This window comes from Anabrus simplex, chromosome 2 (assembly GCF_040414725.1).
Source record: "Anabrus simplex isolate iqAnaSimp1 chromosome 2, ASM4041472v1, whole genome shotgun sequence".
NCBI classification, from domain to species: Eukaryota; Metazoa; Arthropoda; class Insecta; order Orthoptera; family Tettigoniidae; genus Anabrus; species Anabrus simplex.
This window is the reverse complement of record NC_090266.1, coordinates 1,213,502,597-1,213,524,970: the sequence shown is the minus strand read 5'-3', so window position 1 is coordinate 1,213,524,970 and position 22,374 is coordinate 1,213,502,597.

Here is a 22,374-nt window from a genome sequence, read left to right as displayed (position 1 = left end):
CGCAGTCAGGGCCGCGACGGAGACCAGGGAGACGCCGAGGAGGCTAAGGAATAGGGCGGTTAATACCGACCTAGTCCTGGCCACCCAGCCGGCGACCAGCGACGCCACCACGGAGGTGGGGCATGACGCCCCCTGGCGTCGCGACTGTGCGACTTCTGTGGAGGAGGACGCCCCCTGGCGTTCTGAGGTTGCTGTCCAGGCCCAGCCTGACAGCACGTCTGTCGAGCTGCAGACCTCGATGTGCGCCCCACAGGACAGGGAACGCAGTCAAGCGTTAGCAGCGACCGACGCCGCCGCCGCCAGCCAGGAGAAGGAAGAAGACGGCGACGCAGCGGAACCACCAGCTACCCTGGGGTCACCCCGGCCGGGAGGAGGGCCACCAGGACGAGGCCTCTTCCCCCGCCGAGAAGCAACCCTCGGGAAGGAGAAGAAGAAGAAGACGACGCCGCACCAGGAAGCAGAAGGCGTCGCTGGCTCACCAGGAGAGGACCGCCAAGCCGCAACCCAGGACTGCTCCCAGGACAGCAGTCAACCGAGGAGCCAATCAGGAGAGGACCTCAGCGGGTAGCGGCAGTCAGGTGAGAGTCAAACGTCCCCCTCAGCAGCTCTTGCAGTGTTTCCGCTGTCTGAGGTGGGGCCACCGTCAAGTTAGCTGTGGACTCCAAGTGAAGTGCAACCGCTGTGGTGGTGATCACCACTACACGGCCTGCGCAACACTTAAGGAGGCGCCGGTGTGCGCCAATTGCGCGGGGGGCCACCCGGCTTCCCACCGCAGTTGCCCAGTCTACAGGGCCATGGCGCGGGCAGAGAGGAGGGAGGCCCGGCGCCATGACCCACCCCATTCCAGGAGGCCCCCGCCTCGGCGGGCTTGGCCTCATTCTCCGGGATCGGAGACTGGGTACGAGGTACCCCAAGGAGGTGGAGTCGTGCGGCAGGCCCTAGTGGTACTTGACGCATGGCTCCGCAGCCGGCAAGGACCGCGCTAGTCCCAGCAGTGCCCAGACGGACTGATCCCCAGGCGATGGAATGGCGAGGAATTGGTTTATGTTTTGTGCATGTTACCTGTTCCTAACTAACACAACCTCTGGTCTTTTTCCAGCCCACATCCTTGCATGTGCTATCACAAGATGTCAGGTTTTACATGTAGGCTCTTTCTTCTTTCTGCCTATGTGGTTTTTCCCTGACCCTTCAATACCATACCTTAACACTATCCAACCAACACAAACTTTGCCGTGGTAGCGAGTCTGACTCGGAAACCGGCAGATACTCCTTGTATCACTTCCCACTCTTCCCTGCTATCTCTTTCTTCTTCTTAGAAATAATAGCATGTCGGAGGCCATGTAGATTGAGTCGTTGGTCACGCGGGGGGAGCGGGCTTCGGGGGCCCCCCGAAAAAAAAAAAATCGATCGGCGACAAGGACGAGTTGACTGCAGTAGTGGAAGCACGTACGTGCCTCTCGCTGCGCTTTCTCTCTCCTTTCACCGAGAACTTCGACAGACTACACTACCTGTCCCAACGGGTTACCGCCTCTCGGTACCTAGGGTTAGATAAGGATTCTGTGGCCCAGGGACCCCTGTAACAAGGGATAATCCCGCGTCCACTAGTTCGCTTTCGTATGTCCCAACAGTTACACACACGGGGCCAGGCTTGTTTTTCCAGAAAGAGCAATGTTACGCTTCGTAAAGAGCAATTTGTCGGCAAGCCTGGAACCAATCAGACAAATATCTACGAACTTCAAGAACTTTAAGAAATGACGGAGAGTGAGGAGCTGTCGTAATCACGGCACTCTGACCACTCTACGGCCATCAATACATCAGTGGAGGGCAAAGCGCAGTTATCACAGCGCCGCCCCCCGCCAAATACTCCCACCGGCAATATATTGTTTAGTAATAATATATTGAATATGTCTGCAGGGCGGAATGCTACGAGCGCGCATAGCTTGTCGCTACAGGCCCTCGCTCGGGTCAATGACCCGGCCGAGCGGGAGCTGGAGGTGACACAGCGCCTAGCGTGCTCCGAGAGCAGGAAGCGAAATGTGCAGGAGCTGGGAGCAGGCTTTACCCCTGACTCACAGCAAATAAACCTGACGGGAAACGTTTACCTGACGGGGCGAGCTATGCGCAACTGTGCGTGCACCACCACCACAACCACTACTACTACCACCACCACCACATCTCCGATTACCACCCCGTCAGTACAAGCCAGCTCGCACATACCAGTGCAGCCGCTCCCCAATCGGCCGGCCAGCCACAGGGCTGACCCCCGAAATAAGAGCAGGCGAAGCCTGGAAGCGGAGCTGGAGTGCGTGACGTTGTGCTCGGGCGACCGGGAACCGGGGCTAGCCCCCGATGTGCCGGAACCCGAACACGGGAAAGAACAGTCGTATGGCTCCACTGAGCTAGCGACTGCGTAGCAACACGAACATAAAATGGAGGCTAATCCTCCCCCTAACATGAACCGAACCCTCAAACCCAACCCAGTGTTCAGCCCGTCGGACGCCGGGAAAGCAGGACCCAGTTCCGCCAACCCGAGCGTGAAGACAACAGCGCACAAGGGAAGGAATAAGAGGGAGAAACGGACTCGGCAGATGGCGCCAACTAAAGTCTAACCCCACCCGGGTGAGCGGGAAACTCGGACTCGGAGTCGGACGAGGCCCCACTGGTGATCGACCTTTCAGGCGCATCCCGGGAGGCCGAATCTGAGAGCTCCGAGGGAGAGAGATCCAGCCAGCACGGGGTGACCGAACCCGAGGTCCAGCCACCCAGCCGGGAAACCACGGTGACGGCTTCAGGGAGGCAAAAGGGAGGAAGAGGGGGAAGGGAAAGGGGAAAGGGAAAGTAACTCAGCCCCTGAGCCGCAAGGCCCTGGCAGGCGGGAGAAATAAGCCAAGTACCCGAGTCGATAGTAGCACCGAAACATCTATCGGCTCAACCCAACCCCAGCACTCCACACACAAGAGGCAGACTCGTCAGAGCCCACCTCCACCACCACAACAGAAGAAACAGATCACCCGTAAGGGGTCAACCCCCCACCCCTTACGGTCTACACTACAAACACAAAGACACTCGAAACGGAGCTCCTCAAAAAGCTGCCGCATGAAGAGAGAAAATATTATTTCTCTAGGCCGAGAGTAGACGCACATGAAGCGATCCGGCTACACATGACGAGCTTTGAGAGCTATGAAACCGCTATCGAAGTGCTAAGACGGCTAAATATTAACTTTGTAAGAGTATTGCCCAACAGCACTATGAAGCGGTTCGTAGTGAGGACCCCCGTTAACGGAAGTAATGCGGACGAAATCCAGCTTGCATTGAAAGCACAGGATATCCCCGCATTCTTCGTTGTGCGGATGCGAGCAGGGAACAGGCCAGCCAAGGGTAACCTATTCCTAGTTGCCGTGGCGGACACCCCAGACGCGGACAATCTGCGGAAAATGCAGATGCTCGCGAACATGCTGGTGTCGGTCGAGCCATACCGCCCCCCAGCCACTGGCCCCCAATGTGGAGTGTGTCAGAGGCATGGCCATCCAGGGGCGGCGTGCCGACTGGAGCCCAGATGCCGCAGATGCGCCGCCTCCCACTTGTCCCGCGACTGCCCCCATGGCAACGACCCCACGTACTGTAAGTGCGCTAACTGCGGGGGAAAACACGCGGCCAATTTTAAAGACTGTCCTAGCCGCAAGGACTACGAAGCCGCTCATCAAGGCAAAGGGCCAAAGGGTAATAAGCGTGGCAACCCTAAGGCCCAAGCAGGCCCCTCAGGCACAGGCGCTTCACGCAAAAAGATCCCAGGCCCATCAGGTAAAAAGGACCCTTCAGGTCTCGCAGGCCCGTCAGGCACAAAGGGACAAAAGCAAGGTCCTTCAGACAACCAGCGCCCACCAGGCGGAGGCATTTTAAATTTCAAGCCCGTACGGACGGTAGGTAAACACAACCACGGGCCCTCAGCCCAACCAGCCCCCACCACCGTCCGAGCTAAGACCTCAAACAAGAACAACAAGAAGGCTCAGTCCCAAGTAAACAAACAAAGGCAGGTTAAGTCCACGCTAGCACTTCCCGAGCTGCTAGAAGGCCCACCCCAGGCCAGCTCCACCCCCCCGCAGAGAACCTGCCGATAATCAGACGGCATCCGCACCAACACCTCCCTCGCCCCCCCCTCTCACCACAACAAGTACACAGGAACAGACACAAAAGCCAGCGGGGAACATGGCAGTAAAGGCGTTCAGGGAAAGGATAGAAGAAATCCTGAAAACCTTCTTTCCGAACCTGAACCTCTCGGTAGCCATAACCACTGGGGTTATGATGGCCAACATGCTCCCCTACCCCTGGCTAAGGGACCTGGCTAATGCAATCTCTGAACTCCTAACCCCGGATGGCTGAACAACCCAACGAAGATAATAATAATAATAATAATTGTTCCGAGGTATCTGTGGAACAGCAGAGATGAAAGAAGGTGCGGGGGTGAACAGGTCTCAGGCTACGAAATTAAAGTTAATTTAAAATTTAACCAGGTTATATTTTCTTTGCAAAATCAAGAAATAACAAGCATGGCAGGTACAGAGTAGCAAGACAACAAAGGTACAATCACAGTATTTACAGGATTTGGGCTTCGAGCCCCGAACTCACAATTCTTGAGCAATTAGCCCAGTTTTACCCCAACACAAGTTTCAACAGAGGGGCAGAAAACCCCATTCATACCCAGGAGCACTTGCTCCAAATTACACAGTAAAGCCTCCTTGAGGCGCGCAGAAAACAAAATTTTCAAGAAAGAGCAACTCGCTCTCAAAATTTAAGCCTGTCAAAGGCCACACCAAATTCCACCTTCAAGCTGTCCTCTAAGGACATAAACACAGGGGTAAAATACCCAACCTACTGAGGCCTATTAAGTGAGAAAAGGTTAATTACAAGGCCTCTAAAATACCAATTTGAGAGGAGGCGATCTGCACTCCTAATACATTTGTTTAAAACCTATTTGGCACTAGGCCGTTAATGCAAGGGCTAATCCCATACTAAAGAGGTGACTTTAGAGTGAAACAATTTACATTACGTTAAGGAAGAAACGGTTGAGAAAAAAATAAGTTCACCTCAATGCAATATGAGTGGGAGCTCGAGAGGGTTAAGCACTCTCTATCCCAAATTTTTAGTTTAAAAAGATAGAATTGAAACTAAGTGTCTTTACATTGTAGAGGAAAGTTACATGGTGAAAGGCTTCGGAACTGCCCCGAGAGTTAAACTGCTGAGCTAGCAAGAAAAGAAGTTATTAAACTGCCATTACCTTGTTGTTGTACTGCTGCCCGAAGAAAGAGGCGCTTCCCGCCCCCTGCTATGTACTTTACACACCAAAAGCTGTTACTGAAGTGGCCCAGAGATCCGACAATCAGCAGTTTATATACTCTCGTGGAAAGTTCGAGGCGTTTCAGGAATGAAAACACCCGCCCACAATCATTTTATTGGATAACCAAGAAAACCCCTACACAATATGAAGAAGAAACACATAATTGGTGGAAAATTAATTCAAGAAATTCGGGATTGGCTAAATTCAAAACAAGGGGAAAGAAAGGGTTAATATTGCCAACTTAAACAATGACTGAAAGAAATTTAACAAAGAACAAACTTATGAATTCAAAATTTCTCCAAAAACAGAGTTCTTTCACTTCGCACTAGGGTGCACCATTGTAGTTCTTCAGTAGTGTTCTCTAGAAGAGAATGTTCACACTTCTTACTACAGGAAAAACAAAAATACGTCGAAAACGACCCAGTTCAGAAACTTCAAAATTTCCAAGTAGTGACATCTTCTGAGAAACTTGAAAATTAATACAGTAGATAAAGTTCAGACTTCCTCCAGCAGAGGAGTTTCAACTGGCGCAAAGTTTGAATTAGCGGCGTGGAGGTGTACCGCCCGGTACAATAATAATAATAATAATAATAATAATAATAATAATAATAATAATAATAATAATAATAATAAGAAGAAGAAGAAGAAGAAGAAGAACAATAACACGCAGGAGCTTCGAGTTCTAATATGGAACTGCCAGGGCGTCAGGTCTAGGAAATATGAACTCGAAGCCTTCCTAGCCGCGAACACAATACACGTAGCTCTCCTAACAGAGACCTTCCTCCCTCCGGGGAAGAAGTTCACTATAAGAGGCTACAAAATGCACAGAAGCGATAAGGCTAACAAAGTTGGAGGAGTGGCAGTCCTGGTAAGGAAGGACATCAAGCACATGGAGGTAGACATACCAGAGCTGGTCACGCTGGAGGCATGCGGAATAGCCCTACCAGTGCAAGGAACACTTACAAATGTCATGCGTGTTGCAGATAGATTCTTAGTTTACAATTAAACATTCAGATCTCTGTCACTGGAAGAATATATATGCAAACACAATATTACTTACGTTTTCTTGTCACGAGGGAACCTGAAGAACGAGCGCGCATTCTTCTCTACTTCATAGTTACTGCAGCCAAACACAGCACATACCTTTCCCATAATGTTGAGAGGAGATATCAAGGAATGACACACGCTGCTATTTAACTATGCCAACTCACTGAAAACGCATAAATAACACCAAAAACTTCACACAAAAATACACGTGCTCTTATGACAGAATCAGTAGTTTTCAGGTCTACTCGCTAGAGAGAGCTCCAATGGCTGTCCCTCGATATCTCGCTCTGTGTCGCGTATTGTCTCTACTGTATTTGGTTTAGGTCACGTAGCTATAAGTATGCATTCGAGGATAGCGCGTTCGAACCCCACTGTCGGCAGCCCAGAAGATAGTTTTCCGTGGTTCCTCATTTTTACACCAGACAAATGCTGGGGGCAGTACCTTATGTAAAACCGCAGAAAGCCATTGTATGTGTGTTGCAGAGTTTACAATTAAGCATTGAGTGTTCTAAAAACTGTACGTGTGATAATGCGATCGCTAGCTGCGAGGTTTGGGTCACGTAGCTATCAGCGTACATTCGGGGAGAGCAGGGTCGAACCCCACTGTCGGCAGCCCAGAAAATAGGTTTCCGTGGTTTCTCATTTTCACAACAGGCAAATGTAAGTGGCTGTACCTTATGTAAAACCGCAGAAAGCCATTGTATGTATTTTGCAGATAAATTATTCGTTTACAATTAAACATTCAGTGTTCTAAACATCTGTGCATGTGATAATGCAGTCGCTAGCTGCGCGGTTTGGGTCACGTAGCAATCAGCATGCATTCGGGGATAGCGGCGTCGAACCCCACTGTCGGCAGCCCAGAAGATAGGTTTCCGTGGTTTCCCATTATCACACCATGAAAATGTTTGGGGCTGTACCTTATGTAAACCTGCAGAAATCCATTTTATGCGTGTTGCAGATAGATTCTTAGTTTACAATTAAACATTCAGTGTTCTAAACATCTGTGCGTGTGATAATGCGGGTTTTTACCAGGTAATATCAACATTACAGTAGACAATTAAATGTCTCCAATGTTCAATTCTGTAAGATTGAAATGTTACAATGAAAAATTCAGTGTTCTAAACACAAAACACCTATTGTAAGTGTTGACTGAAAAGGGTGTCGCCTGAGTAGCGTCCGAGCTATTCAGCGTAAAAGATTATTTTTATGTTCGATTTATAGCTAGATTAGATTGTGGTATACACTTTTCTGACGTAAGTAATGACTAAAATCATTTTATAAACAAAGTAAGTTAATATATGAATACATTTCCGATCCCTCTCACAGCTGACGTAAAATCATTTTATCTGTATGGTGGTGGTGATTACTGATTTAAGGGGCAATCACACTTCTATTCCTCTCCCTTTTTATTTTAATTATATAAAACTAGAATCCCGCGAATCCATCTCCTTAACACAATACGGTGTAGAATTAAAGAAGTGCGTCTGTTATCATGTAAACCCTATTTCAAGGGAAGAAAGTTCGAATCCTATGATTCTTTTATTCTGTTACGGTAACTATTGTGTTTGCGATAAGAGAATAGGGTTTGAATCCATGACTTTTAATTATGTTACGGTAACTAAATCAGAGTTCAAAATCTATATCAGTAATACAGATCTTTCTCTGTTGCATAAGTCAGTGTTTCTAATGGAAAGGGATCAAATTTCGAATCCCATGATTTTCTTTATTCTGTTACGGTAACTACCCTGTTTGCGTTAAGAGAACGGGGTTTGAATCCATGTTTTTTTATTCTGTTACGGTAACTAAATCAGAGTTCGAAATCTATAACTGTAATACAGATTTTTCTGTTGCATGTGTCAGAGTTCGAATCCCCCGCATATCCATCTCCTTAACACAATATAGGTAGGAAAAAGATCTTTCATGGTATACCCTGCTAAGTAGACTAAAAGTGTAAAATCATTTTATCCGCATAGTGGTAGTGATTATTGATTTAAGAGGAAGTACAACTGTGCACTTTAAAATCCCATCAATCAAGAAGATACCGCGCGTCCTCCTCCTATCATCCAATCAAGGTAAGTTTTCCTGCTTAGAACGCGATAGGAAATGTTTGCTTTCTTTAAAATCTTTACTGTAAGATAACAACTGTCCTCTGTAACAGTATTGAAGTTGTTAACATGTTTTATCTTGTCGGATGAAGACATACAGCATTTACTTGTCCTACAATCAAATCTATATTTTTGCGTGTGTGCTAATTGCTATCTGTAACAGTTTTGAATATGTCTACATGTTTTGTGTTGTCGGATGGGGACATGCAGCATTTGGTTGTCCTTCATTCAATTCTATATTTTTGCGTGCGTGCTGATTGCAGATATAACTTAAAGAAGTTCGTTTGTTATCATGTATAGCCTGTTTTTTAAAAAAAGAGATTAATGTTCGAAATCCGTATGCATGTATTAAGAGATTTTTCTAATAGAAAGGAACAGAGATCGAATTATGTTCTTTACTGTAAAATAACAACAGTTCTCTGTAAACAAAATTAAAACTGTCATCATGTTTTATCTTGTCGGATGAAGACAATTGCTTATCCTACAATCAATTCTACATTTTTGAGTGTGTACTGATTGCAATCGAAAAGGAAAAATTGAAAAGGGTAAAAAGTATTACCTTCTCCTTGCCGCGTCTTCCTCCTACCGCTCCCTCCTCAATCGAAAATAGTAAAAACTTATGCGACGAGGTGAAAAGAACAAGTGGAAAACGCAACATCATGGTATCCAGTTTCATAACTTACTGTAAGTATATCTGGTAAAAGGTAATATTTCATTAATCCTCTCTTTGCAAACTAGACTAGTAGATCTTCATGAGTTAGCTCTCAATGTCGAAAAGGGCAGCTTGCATTAAAACTAAAATCTTCTCTACAAAAAATAGTGTCTGGAAGGGATCATGTCGAGAAAGGCAGCATGCTATAAATCTATAATTCTCTCTCTAAATGATGTCGGGAGGTAACCATGTCGAGAAAGGCAGATTGCTTTAAAACTATAATCCTCCCTACAAAATGGTGTCAGGAAGGTAACCTGTCGAGACAAGCAGCTTGCTTAATCCTCTCTCCAAAATAGTGTCGGGAAGGAACTATGTCGAGAAGGGCAGCTTGCTTTAAAACTATAAGCCTCTTTCCAAAATGTTGTCGAGAAAGGACCATGTCCAGAAGGGCAGCTTGATTAAAAACTGTGTCAGGAAGGGACCATGTCGAAAAGGGCAGATTGCTTTAAAACTATGTCGGGAAGGGTCATGTCCAGAAGGGCAGCTTGCATGAAAACTATGTCAGGAAGTGTCGTGTCGAGAAGGGCAGCTTTCATTAAAACTATAACGGGAATGGTCTTGTCGGGAAGGGCAGCTTGCATGTAATCTATCTCGTTAAGGGTCTTGTCGTGAAGGGCAGCTTACAAGGAAACTCTGTCGGGAAGGGTCTGTTAAGAAGGGGAGCTTGCCTTAAACTTCTGAGCTTAGACCCCTTCAAGATGGTAACGGGAAAGGGCATGTCGAGAAAGGCATCGTGCCTTAAACTATAGTACTTAGGCCCTTCCAAGATGGTAATGGGAAGGGGCATGCCTTAATCCACTGTAGTTAGGCCCCCTGGCTATGTCCTCATTCAAAAATTTTCGCGGCGTTGCTAAGCCCCGTCAAGATAAACTTAAATTCCGCGCTCCCAGGTAGCAGCAATGATGATAGGTCCTATCAAGATGGTAGCAGTGAGGTTAGCCACGTTCAAAACAAGTGCAAGTGGTTAGAACCTGTCATCTTGTGAGCTGTCAGAAACACGTGGATATTAAAATTCCGCGCACTCTACGTTGTTAGGATGTCAGCAATGAGGTTAGACCCTGTTAAGATAGTAGCAGTGAGGTGAGCCACGTTCACTTCTTCAAAATCCACGCCCACGTGGTAAGGACCTGTCAAGATGGCAACTGTCAAGAGCACGTGGATTTTAAGTTCCACGCTCTACGTGCATATGGTTGCAACAATGAAGTTAGGCCATGTTAAAATGGCAGTACTGAGGTTAACGTTGCTCACTTGTCCGAAAAGTGAGGTTGGGTCCGTCAAGATGACAGCTGTCAAGTTGACAGATTTCGAAAAGCACGTGTCTTTGTTTACATACAATGTAACGTCACAGTCACGTGCTCATGACGTCATGGAGTCAATGACCTTGGCCATTTGCTTATCCTGCTTTCAATTCTATTTTATGTGTGCTAAATGCAATCGAAAAGGAAAAATTGAAGAGGGTAAAAACGCATTACCTTCTTCTCGCCACATCCTCCTCCTCCTACCACTCCCTCCTCAATCGAAAGGAGTAAAATCTTATGCGACGTGGTAAAAAGAAAAAGAGGACAACGCTACACCATGCTTTCCTTTTTAATAACGTAAGTATATCTGGTAAAATTGCCTTTGCTGGCAGGATCTAATGTTTACAGTGCACTATGTCTTCTGGTATGGGCTTGAGTAATTTTGTTACTTTCATTGATCTGTCTCTGCATAATACTTGGCTTTGACAATCTGAAAATGACTGAGGTATGAGGGATGCTAGTAATGCAATTTCTTGTGCAGCCAGTCCCTGCTGTGAATGGTGTAAAAATGTTGCTCATAGGGTCGGTTGGTGCATGCATTTCAGTGGGCTTGGCAGACTGATATGTAATAGCAACTTCTGGCACGGTGAGGAAAGCAACGGGAAACTACCTCACTCCTCATTTCCCTAGTACGCCTCTTCAGTGATGCCTACGCCATCTGTGGCAGCTGATGGCGGAGCTGTTGAGGATCCAACCAGCCTTAGGGCTGAAGACTGAACATACATACACATCTGGTAAAAGGTAATATTTCACTAATCCTCACTTTTCAAGCTGGACTAGGAAATCGTCATGAGTTAGCTCTTTTAATGTCGAGAAGTGCAGCTTGCCTTAAAAGGTTTTGATTAACACATTCATAATTACAGATGAAATTAAAATTATACCAAGTAAATGAAGAAATAGCGTGACTCAATATCTTGTCAATTAAATTAATGTAGTAGAACCAAATAAAATAATTAGTTTGAATTATTTTTAGATCAAGGTAAAAATTCTAGGTTGAGGTACCTCAAAACAACCTGAACTATAACCGTACCAACTTATTACTATTACTATTATCATTGGTGTGTGTACTGTATCTGGAACCTCAGAATTAGAAAAGGCCTTGGTTAACTAGGCAAGGAATGTAGTTAAATATAAATGAATTTTGCTTCTAGAACATGCACAATTAACAGGCAATAAAAACTGACTAGCACAAATAAATCAATAAATAGGATCCACATCAAACTGAATAGCTAGCAGAATAAAGAACATAGTCATCAAGCAACATTCCATTCATTATTAACATTCAAATGGAGTCATCTATTTTTAACAACAAAGAGGGCAGAAAACCAATCTTCATCAAACAAAACCCGTAACCAGGCAACAAGTCGTATTAATAGGCAAGGCAATAAGTACAGAGAGAAAACTAGTCTCACGGCCACTAATAATTTTGAGGTTTCGTTTGCATTGGAGAAGAATGCCTCGAAATTTTGAATTTTTAGGCCTACACTCGCCATGCGATGTCCACATAACACCTTGTATAAATTTTATCCACGAATTAGAAATATAATATAGCCTGATAAGTTTACTATAAGGTATGTTTTAGCGAATTAGGGTTATCATTTTAGCACATTTTAAGGATTCCAAACAGAATAATTTGAATTACAGGTGTAGTTCATCTGCCGTTCGGACGAGCACCGGAACCAGTTCCACACATGATTTTGATTTACAGCATACTAAGCTTTTTTTTTTGCTAGAGGCTTTACGTCGCACCGACACAGATAGGTCTTATGGCGACGATGGGATAGGAAAGGCCTAGGAGTTGGAAGGAAGCGGCCGTGGCCTTAATTAAGGTACAGCCCCAGCATTTGCCTGGTATGAAAATGGGAAACCACGGAAAACCATCTTCAGGGCTGCTGATAGTGGGATTCGAACCTACTATCTCCCGGATGCAAGCTCACAGCCGCGCGCCTCTACGCGCACGGCCAACTCGCCCGGTTTACAGCATACTAAAAGATTACATATATATATATATATATTGAGGTTCAGGCTATCACACTGCTTAATTAGAAATGATAATTAAATAAACTAGGCTACCACACGGTCACGTGAAAATGATTTGCCCAAAAAAGAAATATCCCTAGTAAATCAAAGCGGCTAGTGCCGACTTAAGGCAAACATCCTGAAAAGACGAAACCCACAAGCGTTCCTATCCAGGATCAAACTCCTCCCTTCAAGACATCATTTTCTGACACAAACCAATTTGCTTCCGATTCAGGAACCATCTTGACTTCGACTACAACTATTTGTCTCATTGTCGCAGTTACAACTGACAAATGCGTGGAGTGCCACCAACTGGATTAGTCTTTATTAACGAGGAACGAAAACAGGCTGCGCTGTGATGCACACTACTTTCAATTCATAATGTGACACGAATTTCAAATTACTTGCCAAAGGAGTACAAGTTCCTTAGTAATCTCACATTCTCTCCAAAATGGTGTCGGGAAGGAACTATATAGAGAAGGGCATCTTGATTTAAAACTATAATCCTCTCTTCAAATTGGTATCGGGAAGAGACCATGTCGAGAAGGGCAGCTTGCTTTAAAACTATGTCGGGAATGGTCACGTCGAGAAGGGCAGCTTGCATTGAAACTATGTCGAGAAGGGTCATATCGAGAAAGGCAGCTTGCCTTAAAACTCTGATATTAGAACACTCCAAGGTTGTAACCGGGTGGGGGCATGTCGAGAAGGGCAGCTTGCCTTAATCCACTGTGGTTAGGACCCATGGCTTTAGGATCGCTCAAAAAATTCCGCGGCTGTGCTAAGTCCTGTCAGGATAATTCAAATTCCGCGCTCCCTACATACGTAAGATGGTAGCAGTGGTGTTTGGCGCTGTCAAGATGGCAGCAGTGATCTTTCCATGTTCAAATTAAGTGCAGTGGTTAGGACTTGTCAGCTGTCAAAAAGCACGTCGATTTACATTCCGCGCCCTCCACGTGGTTAAGATGGCAACAGTGAGGTTAGGCACGTTTACTTGTTTAAAATCCATGCCGACGTGGTTAGGACCTGACAAGGTGGCAACTCTCAAAAGCATGTGGATTTTAATTTCCACGCCCCCACATGCATAAGGGGGCATCAATGAGGTTTCGCACTGTTAAGATGGTAGCACTGAGGTTAGCCACGTTCATTTGTTAAAAACCCGCTCCCATGTTGTTTGGAACTGTCATCTTGACAGCTGTCAAAATCACGTGGATTTTAAATTGCGCGCCACCACGTGCATAAAGTGGCAACAATGAGGTTAGGGTCTGTAAAAATGGCAGCACTGAGGTTAGCGATGCTCACTTGTCCGGAGGTTATGGTCTGACAAGATGACAGCTGTCAAAAGGCATGTGGCCACGCACGTGGCTTTGTTTACAAACTATGTGACGACACAATCACGTGGTCATGACTTCATGTGGTCAATTACCTTGGCCTTGGTCAATGATCTCGGGTGCTGACTCAGCAGAAAAATGCTGACGCCAGAGATTTAGAACTCTCCTATCTCTACTACTTATGTAAATATATTTTCATTAAGTACCACTGGTCTTAATGCTTAATGCCAAATTGCAGACAGACAGCTTAGAGGGAATATTTAGTGCCTAGAGGCGATTGAAATTCTTGAGCCTGAAAGAAAGCTCGAAGTGTTAGGTGTATTGAAGATGAGGTCTGCGAAACTTAGTGAATTTTATTTGAAAGACTTTGCCCGTAGTGTCTATAACAATAGCCATGATGGAATTATTGATAATTTATATTCGTTAGAGTCTGCATTAGATGTAGTAGTTCACATCACAGTTCCCCTTGAAACACTGAAAATTTTGGTCTGCATTGCTAGCTACACCAGTTTGCAAGTGATTTGTGTTAAAATGTTACGGGCTTAAAAATGAATTGCCTGCGAATTGTGACAGGGAAAGGGCGATGTATTTCAATCTAATTAACAGAGATGGTTTGAAGTGTCCATCATTGATGGTCACGTCCTAGTGTTGTAACATGTTCAGACTTTTCCACGTGTTAATTAGTGACAGTTGGAAACCAATTCCGTAAGTTACTGATTCAAAGAGAGGCACTGGTAGTTTTAGGATTTCAGTAAGTTGACAGTAGTGTATGTAACCTTGGTGATGAGTGTCAGTGCTGTGTGAAGCTGGAAACAATGATTAAAATGTGCAATAAGGTGTTTCAAATGTTGTTATCGGTGATTATAGTAACGTTGTTGAGGAAAGATGTGTCTCAAAAGAACTTGCGAAGAAACTTCATCTAAAAACTCCAAGAGAAGTGCCTATGGTTCTTTAAATAGAGAAAGAAGGCAAATAGCAAAGTGCACAATGTGTTGAAACTTAGCAGTAAATGATCCACTTCATAAGGTAACGTGTAAGTTTAGTTATACTTCTGTCTCTAATCTTGATGAGTGTCATTGAAAATAACCTGATTTTCTTATAAATACACATTTAATTGTATATTTCAATTAGGACTATGCTGGTGACCGTGCAAGTGGTGAGAATGTTGTTCGACTGTCCTGTGTAATTTGTGTTTTTCTTGTAACATGGTGTGCATTGATGTGGTGTACCAACGAATGTTGGTTTAATGTTGGCATTTTTAAAGTGCACGAGTTGTAGGCTTATGATAGTGGGCCATGTGCTTATTTAAAGTAGTCCTGGTTACTGAATCCCTTATTTACTGAGTATAGTTTGTCATTTCACTGTAAAGGAGGTTTTGTGTGTTTCTTTTAATCTGTTGTGCGTTGTTGTTTTACCAACGAATATCAATACTTACTTTTTGTCATTGTCAAATGTACTGGTGTAGAGTTATATAAGTTGGTCGAATACTTGTTTCGATTTAAGCCGTTTCGTGTTTTCTAACTATAGGAACATGATTTATAGTTCATATACTAATTCTTCTTTATGAAGATTATGAACGTTATGAGCGTTAATTATATTATTAGTATTAATGTGCATCTGCGTTTCACAGGAGACAGTGGCTTAACGTTTCCGCCATGTTGGATTCTGTATTAAGGTCTGACAGTTTGCAGTTGGTCTTGGCTCTACCAAAGAGGGAACGAGACTAGTTCTTGAAGCTGCTTAGCGGATGAAGCAGAAGCATTTGAAACTCCTTCAAGAAAAGAAGAGCAATTTATCCCATCTCAATCAAGGAACATGTAAGAGAAATGGACGACGCACCAAAGAGAATGAGTGCCACGCACTTCTGCATCTTCTTCTCCTTCTTGTTCGTTTGATGATTTCGCTCGCGCCCACTATCCAGCTAAAGTCTTAATGAAAAGGAGGTTTAATGAAAGAAAGAAATGATAATTGTGTTGGATAGACCTCAGAGATAATTAGGAAAATATGCAGGAAATACTTTAAAGATTAAGGAATACAGAGGGCGCTACATTCTTCACGCCAGTGTGAATCACCACGGCGGCTTTCTAAAACAAAACAAACAAGACCGGATCAACATTTAAGGGATACCATATTCAAGATTAATGTTAACCTCCGATGGTAATTGAAGGAGTATCTAGGCTGTCTGTAGCTTGGGATGTAATAAAAGATACGAAGTTTTTCAGGGGAGTGGGAAAACTGAACCTAACATAGGATATAAAATTCGTCTACGGATTGATTCTTGAATAGTACATTGGAATATTATGTGATTTATCATACCAATTTCAAGTCCACAAGGATATATGTTCGTATAGACTAAAGATATGAGCATGGGTACAGGAATCGTCCAGTCTCATACGATTGATACTTGACATTTGTCGATGTGTGATTCTGAAGAAACCAAGGATTTAAAGGGATGGTGCGTAGTAACGTAAATAAATACCGTCATTTATTAGAAGCTATTCTTCTCCAATCACTCTGGCACATATTTCAAATTAAAGATCAACACAATTCCCAGATGTCCGAATACGCAATAGGTAGGGGTAATGAAAGACCGTGTCGATTTGCCCCTAGGTTTGCCAAATAGTCAGCACGGAGATTACCTGGAAAGTTTGAATGTCCTGGTACCGAAATCAATATAGTATTAGCACCAGCCGAATGAATGTCGAAACGAATTCTTCGCAAATTTTGGACATACCTCTTATGTCAGTAGTTAGAATATTCTAGTACTCGCTGTGCACTAAGCGAATCCGTGGCGACAAATGCATGCGTCATATGAGAGTATTCTGTATATAAAAGAGTTTGTCTAATAGCAAAAATTTCCGCAGTGAAGGAGGGAGCTGATGCAGGAAGTGTATGATTATCAAATTGCTTCGATCCATCCGTATAAAGGATAGGGGAAATGTGCTGTACTTTATTATATATCAACTTCTTTTTTCTCATAAGGGGGGACGAAAAGGGGAGTGAAAGATGGTCAGCTGTTTTAGAAAGGAGTAATAAGGAGGGAGTGAAATAATTGGCTCTAAAATAATGAAGAAATTTAGGATGTGTAAAAGGTTGAATGATCGAGGATTTGAGATGCTCAAAAATTTAAATGTGCAAATGACCACAAGAGAGCAGGATATTTGGTAGAAGAGGTATGGAGGTCAAAATAATAACGTTGGAGGATTTGTAACATAGGTACTGTACTCGCTAAAAGCCTGAGTCCCAACCAGCATTTATCTCAGGGGGTGTCACGGTCCGAATCTATAGCAACTAATAAACAATAAAAAATATGAAGATATAAGATCTCCAATTAAATCTATGGGCGCCATCCAATCAGTACTACAGGTTTGAACGTGACACTCGAATCATTAACTGTAAGGCTCATCGTAAAAATACACAAAAATATATTAAATCAGATGAAAGAGAAAAATTGGAAGGCTCCGTCCTAGGAATGGGGAAGGATATTTCAACGGTCACCAAGGGTTTAGTATGCTACAAGAACAAGAACCTGGAACCGTTTTCCTTGCAAATGCTAAAGGAGCATTTGATTTAAGATAAAAAATGTAATACACAACAAAATCCGTTGACACTTATTTTGCCGGTAATTTGGAAAAATCATTCCTGAAAATTTCACATAATAATTTACACTTTTGACCGCCCATCCATTTGGGCGGTGGAACCGTTGATTTCTGAGTGTTTCAAATCGACCCTCATGAACACAATGACCATTGATGGCCATGGACCAATTATCTTTTGGCCAAGTTGCGATATATTCACATGAATTATGTCATCGCCTCCACTCTTATTGAGATGAGACCAACCCTGGGCTGATGACCTTCGATGTTAGGCCCCTTAAAATAACAAGCATCATCATCATCAGCAAACTCTTCCCGGGTTTCTAACCAAGATATGTTAATCGTTAACCGAAGGAAACTACAAAAGGACTCTGACCTAATGGTCCAGATGTAGGGATTTGCCATCACATTACAAATACCAACTTAACATATTATTTACAACAACTTGACATTAATAGGTTATTTCGTCAGCTTACTTCCCTAGTTTCATTCAACATCATCATCCGAAATAATTTTTTATTTTATTATTATTATTATTATTATTATTATTATTATTATTATTATTATTATTATTATTATTAGTGGAAATCATGATTACCGTAATACGTAATCATCATTGATTTAATCTTTCAATTTCTTTTTTTCACCATTATTAATATCATCATCCGGAAAAACTTCTCCTTATTCTTCTTGAAAATATTATTATTATTAGTTTGAAAATTTTATATTTTAATTTCAATGCCCACCATTATTATTCTCAGTAATAATATAATAAATTCTTCTTCTTATTCTTCTTCAAATTATTTTATTATTAGCAATTAATTTCACTTGTTACACGGCAGTTAACTATTATTATGTTTAATGCATAACCCTTTACAATTCCGATTTAGTTTGGCACTTAATCAATCAATTAAGACATGATTTACTTGGATTATTATTATTATTATTTCGAAATTTTATATGTTAATTTCCAGTCTTTAGAATACAGTCACATATGTTAAATCCCAATATGAACCATCAAGCTCCGAATTCACATCGGTCGGGACATAATAAAGGTATTCGAACACGCAAACTTATTTTCGTACTGTCGTTAATTTCTGGGAACCCATGTCCTCGCAAGACAAATCTCAAATCCCATGGCACCTCGCAGTTGGGCAAATACATCCAATCTCTGCAAGTGCTAAATTATTCCTTCCTTTTCATTTTTAAGTCCATTTATTCCACTGGAACCCTTCAAAATATTTAATTCACTAATTAATCTTCGGTGCGTGGACTCCCATGCCACTCATGACACCAGAATCAGCATATTATATCGGCGTAGGTCCCAAGATCCATCTATTTCTTCATCAACATCAGTATAATTAAATTTCATCTCATGCCGGATTTTTGTCCCGCACGACTTCCAACATCAAAATCGGGCTCAAACCACTCTGAGCTTTCAACATAGCGTGACCATCATATACAAGTGCCTCTATCGCTTCTAAATAAATATTTATGATTATTTAAGGGTCCAAAACATTAAATCAACAGTTAATGTAAAATTCAAATTTACTGCCCGAATTAAAGTCTTCCGCGCCACATGTTATCTCCACATTTAAATTACTTTAACTTGCAATCATTCTATCATACTAGGTCCGTGCCCTTATTCACAAAGCATTATTATTAAACACGCATTTACACATTACCCATGTTCATTTATCACTCCGATACTTCTACTGATTATTATATTTCGCTCTACTGGCGAAATTTCGCGGCACAAATAACCATTGATATTTACAGACAATTCAATGGACTTCATTCCGTCCCACAACAATTAAATTTCCTTGGCAACCCTCTACCTCTGGATAATCCTACACCATGCCTTAATATCTATAAAGTTTCCGATAACTGAAAGAAACACATTTGAGCATTTCTAAAATGAATATTAATCTTATCTTTACGTAAAACGTGCTCCTATATAATTACGAACAATTCAAGCACTTGAACAAACAAATCAACCCTAATATACTCTATTAAATAATCAAATTTATTATGAGAGCTTAATCTAATTATGTACATATTAACATTAATTTGTCCCTTTGTCTATCTATCTCTGAATTTATACAATCAAGTTACCATATTGAAAGAATATGATTTCCACCCGCTAACGTTAGCAATCTACAAATTTATATTAATGGATGCTCATCTCAGCCTTGTAGTTTGCTAAACCGGACGAGGAACATCGCCCCATCCGGTTTTAGCACTGCATCCTACTGGTATTCATGCCAGCTTGAAGAGGTAAACCTTGACGCTTTTTAAAATTACACATTTTAAATCTTATAAAAACAAATAACCTTTTGCACTTGGAATATTTTCCACTCTAAATTAAACACATACATTTTTCACTCTTCTCTTTTTATATAGCCCACTTAATGTAAATATACATTGTTCGTTCCTTCCCCGGACACTAGGAACATGGGATACCTCGGTATCACCTTCAACGGCCCGGCGCGCACTCGATTCTCCCGTCTCACGTTCGCGTGGCTGACCAGGTATCAGTAATTGACTGTTCACTTGGTAAACTTACGACGAACGCCCGCGACCGTTCTCACGTAACATACTTCCTACTCTTGATATAGAACCCCACACTCCTATCCGTAGGTTTTGATTTAATGACTTCTGTAAAGAAACGAACTCCTGCTAGTAGAATGTTCAAGACTGTAATACGAACTAATTCACCTCATTTATCACTGTGCTCCGTAACATACTAACACCTCAAACAATATTCCACGAGTGAGTACACACACGTACTGGCGTAGTAACGGCTCCGACAATTCTTCACGAGTTCATCCGCACCCTGGCGTAGTAACGGCTCGAACAATTCTTCACAAGTAACTTATTTCCGTCTCCACGACCATGTATTTATATTCATCTTACACCTCCTCCGAGTTCACGAGAGGTCATCTCAAGGCGCACAGTTCCAGTATCCTCATGCGGCTATTTGCGGCCCTGCCAGTGGCTTAAACTAGGGATCTACCGATGTAATTATGTTATTATGGCCTCTATGTCAGTTCCCAAATAATATCGTTCGCTGGTAATTAATATAATCGTGAATTTAGCTCCTGTATCCAGGGCGAGGGATTTCGCGCCGTTTGTAGCGTCTCTTGCCTGCAGGCAATCAACGAATAGCGTCCATGAATTCTCAGAATTACGTCAGTCAATCTCCCTCAATTAATAACTTTTAGCAATTCTTATTATATGGTTAGGCTTCTAAGTTTCACCTTATCTCGAATTTGTAATCCATTTCCTTCTATAAATTTAATCCGTGGAGTTAACGTTGATAGTGCTTCTTACAATACGAAGTTGTCGGGCCTGCTTCTGCCCGGCTAATTTTACGATTGGTCCAAGCTTACGCGGGACTGAGAAGTTTCATATTTTTTCTTTAAGTGCCAACCATGCGCCCAGCCCCTGTTTGGCTCACTGGAGTTCCTCTGACGCAATTTCTAGGAATCCTTCCCTCGGCCCATACGTTGTTCCAACTATAACTTCGCCCGCGGCTATGACACACGGAAATAACTCTCCCTTTCTCCTTTTCCCCTCGTCACAATTTCTGAGAAAACTAATTCTACTGGCCATTGTATTTCTTAATCTTAGAGGAGACAACAGTCTGTGGCAGGTTTCACAATACCACTCGAACTGGCCCTTACTTACAATATATAAAGTAAGATATTCTTGCTTCCGAATATGAAATATATATTCTTCAATTATTAATTACAATTGAATGACGCCTTATCACACCCCCACCAGGACGCAGTACCTAATAAGGAACGGGACGCTTGTGAAAAAATTGAGTAGGTACTTAGAAAAAATCAGTTTTCTTCTAAAGAAAAGAGGAGGTTCTGAGTATTCCACCAGATTGAGCTATCAGGGGAGGAAGCCAGATGTCCCAATAAAACACTGCCTGCCAAAAAATGTTAAGCACGTAGAAAAAGTGGTCCAATAATATCCCATTTCGGTATACATGCATACCGTTAATGTTTGCGTAAATGAATGCATTCGTGATGGCACCGTCCTGTTGTTATTAAGTTGTTACCAGTCACCTGCTGTGAATCCGACAGTTAAGCAAGACATGCAGAGAGGACTACATACTGTACGAAGCCCCCGCGATACCTCGCAGATGCGTTAGGCAGCGTATCCACCAACTGAAAACTTTTGACCAAGGCCGCATTGTTGGACTGCATGAGGCTCGTTGGTAGTATCGTGCAATTGCCAGGCATGTGGGCCATTCAGGTGTCACAGTGGCCCGATGTTGGACTCAATGTGTACATCACGTTGTGCAGGTTCGAGTCGAGCAAGAAACACAACCTCGAGGGAGGACCGTCGTATAGTGCGCCAAGCATTGCGGGAACCCATAATTTCGGCACCAGGCATCCTCGAGCATGTACTGGAGACTCTACAACACCCCATTAGTTCACGTACAGTGACTCGACGACTCGCATCCACTGAATTGCGAACCTACTGCCCCATGCGTTGGTTACCAGTGACACCAGAGCTGCAACGCCTGCGTTTGCAGTGGTGCCTTGCCCGGGAGGCATGGACGGAGGACGACTGGCATCACATCATGTTCAGTGATGAGTCCTGCTTCTCCATAACATGCGATGCCCATCGTGTGCGTGTTTGACGGCGTCGAGGGCAGAGGGCAGTTCCTGCCCATATTGTGGAAAGACACACAGGCGTAATCCCTGGCATCATGGTGTGGGGATCCTTAGGATATACGTTCAGGTCACCATTAATAATGCTTCGGCTGACTTTGACAGCACAGCGATACGTCGCAGACATTCTGTGTCCGCACGTCCAACACCTTACGGCACAGCACCGTGGGACAGTGTTCCAACAAGATAATGCGCGTCCACACACAGCACGTGTGTCTGTGAACTACCTAAACAAGTTGAGGT